Below are 3,354 nucleotides of genomic sequence, written 5' to 3'. Positions count from 1 at the left end.
GTTTCTTTCACTTGTATTTTCTCTCTGCACAACACCATGGATCTTCATGAATAAAATTAAAATGGAGTGAGAATGCACGAGAAATTTTCCATTTCAGGTGCTGGTTGAGCAAAGATGGATGGATGGAGTGGAGTTTCATTGGTCCAGTGTGTACTATTCTCACAGTAGGTCATCTTATGCACTGAAAAATATGCTTTGTCTTGAGTTTACATGAACATACAGTGGGGTCCAGTGGTCTGACACTACTTGTGAAAATATTTCTATTTTGCATTATTTTCTAATTTAATACAAACTTTTAAATTACTAATTATATTATCAGCGTAATAATTTGAGTGAAAAGTGGAATCTTTGAAAAAATAAAATTCATTTCAGAATTTCTTAATATTTGGTATGTCCACCTTTTGCTTTAATGGCAATGTGCACTCAACATGGACTCCACAAATGTGTACAAAACCTGATGATTCATGTTATCCCAGCATTATTTGACAATGTTCTAAAGAGCATCTTGTGATGTTACTGAATGCTTGGCTTTTGTCAGTCTTCAAGTGCCCCCATAAATTTTCAATGGGGTTGTCAGGTGATTGTGGATTGTCCAGCACTCCTTGCTCTTCTTTGGACTTCGAGTAGTTCTTCCACAGCTTTGAAGTAACTTTCATTTGTTTAAATTTTTTCAAAATCCAAAAAAGAAATTTTTTTTCCAGGATGACATGGACCCCACTGTACATGTTATGTGCTGAGAATTGTCCATTGTCCTTGTGTGTAATTTTAACAGCTCAACTGCATCTCGTTTTGTGTGATCCTCTGGAGCCTGCGGCCTACTCTAGTCAACATTTAAGAGTGACATCTCCCAGTCTAAAGACGCCAGGTGAGTGTACCTGTTTCTGCTTGTAGGTACATCTGCATGTCGGTGTGAGTGCACAGGGCCTTAAACTTTTTGTTGAACCAGCCACTGTGTCTGCTGGATGAAAATTGGGCATTGTACCAGACACTTTTTTTATTGTATTTTTTCTTAATCGCAGACACATATGAGACAGCTTTTAAAAACTTTTTTTTAAAGTGTTTAAGACAAAGTATCACAATGCGATTGTAAGCCCCGTGCTAACCCAACAACGGAATTTAGCGAGGGCAAAGGCACCTACCTGCTTGTGCTTCTGGTGTTGCTGAATGAAAGTTTGTAGGTTTAAATTTTACTGACCATTATGTGGAGAGATTAGATCTACCAATACGTAAACCAAGTTACAAAGACAATAGTACCACTCTGCCTTCCGCTTTTTACTGGTCCAGGCCGACCAAGAATCTCTACAACAGTGCCAATAAATCAATCTTTGTATGATCTGACTCCATTTTAATAATATAATGTAATTTATATCTAAAATTTGAGTATTAATAATTGATCATTTAGACTTGATCGCTAAAGGAATCCTATACCGTAACAGACTCCCAGAACAGTCCTCTGCTAGTCCCACCGCATGTCACATCGCGCGTTATGTGCATGTCTCACAAGCTGGCTAGATGTCTACGGTCATTTACGGTCAGTAGCGTAAGATGCTACTTTTGGGTGTGTCCGAATGACGGCTCAGGGACCCAAGAAGACCAACATTAGCTATCCCCGTTCTCAACATGAATGATAAGGTAAGGCGGAGGAGTTTGATTTACTGTCAGAGGTCTATGGGTGCAATACACTGTGATACAGTAAGTGTAAATGTGCATCCTCCATAGAACAACTCGAGGGGGGCATCCAAGCATTTCCTGTGTAACAGCGCAATAACTCCACGTCTTTTGGGCCGCACTGTCTGCAGGTATTTGCTCCAACCGGGTGCTACACCACTTGATTTCACTAATTACCTTATTATCTGAACCAAGCAGGTAAACTAATCAGTGAAATCAGATGGTGTAGCGCACGGCAGAAGCAAATACCTGCAGGCACTGTAGGTCCACAGGACGTGGAGTTGAGTAGCGTTGCTCTAGGGCAGGGGTGTCAAACTGAATCCCCGGGGGCCGCAGTGTCTGTGGGTTTTTGTTGTTTCCCTTCAATCAGCCGCCAATTAAGGCCTTGAGAACAAGGCGTGTGGATACTTTACCCAATCAATGAATTGAATGAACCCAGAACACCCCAAAAACCAGCAGACACTACAGCCCTCCAGACTGGAGTTTGACACCTGTGCTCTAGGGTCTTTCAGTGCACTTGTCCCTGGTTATGGGTATGCACTTTGCACTTTGTTGTATGTCGCTCATAAGAGAGTCTGCCAAATGCCAATTAATGTAATGTAAATGTATGGGTTTCCCAGTGGTTTGATGGTTGTGTCTGCAAGGGTCAAGGGTTGTAGATGTTAGTTAAAAGCAAATTATTTCATACATATCATCTTAATTTATCCCACAGTGAATAAATTTATCTTGCCCCAATATTTTGTATTACAATAAACAATGAATGAGAATTGTATGAAACATTTAAAGGTGATCTGTACAGAACTACTTTTTCAGTAAAGCTAAACTTGCTGTCTTGTTCATCTACTCTTGTTTATCAGCATAAACAGAATCTGCCGGTGTGTCAGGTTGGTGTGTCACTACCCTTTGTTAGTAATGGCGTGTTGCAGTTGCCTCATTAATTAATGGAATGGAATATAATTGTTTGGAACAAGCAAAACCTGACATTTTAAGCAATTTAGAAATCCCACATGGTTGTTTTTGGTTCGAAAAATGAGAAAAAGGGAACAGCCTAAATGACATTCCGAAAATGACATAAATTGCATTTAGAGATTCCAACATTGCATTATGATTATAAAAAATTGGAAATCAAGAATTCAGGTAAGAATTTCCACACAGAAATGACATGGAACTAAAACACTAATCGCTAAAACACATTTTACATTACACAACCAGAAATCAGAGAATTTGGGGGGTTGTGAGGGAACAACTATTATGCTTGACTGTCTGTGCCTCAAAGTTTTTTCATGGCTCTTTTGTCTCCCCATGATCTTATTACTGTTATGGGTGGCTATTAATTAAAGGAAAAGCAAACTTTTTAGTTGAGGCTGCTGGGTGGAGCCACCAGCTCCTGTGGGCTGAGCCCTTTTCACTGGTCTGTTTCATTTGGGCCACCTGTGGCAAATCAGCCGAAGGGTACAAAAGGCTGCCTTTTCTCAGTGGGGAACTGAGAGTGGTCAAGGTGGTAATATGGTCATTTTTAAACTGTTAATCACCAAAGAACCCTTTGGCAAAAGCCTTTGTGTTTGTGCTTGATTGAGTCGGAAGATTGGATACCCCAAAGTGGGAGATTTGTAGTTTCTTTAAGGAAATACCCCAATAAGTGGGAGTTTGGAGTTCAACCCTGTGAATAAAAAAAAAAAGAAGCTC

This window comes from Conger conger, chromosome 16, assembly GCF_963514075.1.
Source record: "Conger conger chromosome 16, fConCon1.1, whole genome shotgun sequence".
NCBI classification, from domain to species: Eukaryota; Metazoa; Chordata; class Actinopteri; order Anguilliformes; family Congridae; genus Conger; species Conger conger.
Note: the sequence above shows the minus strand (reverse complement) of the source record.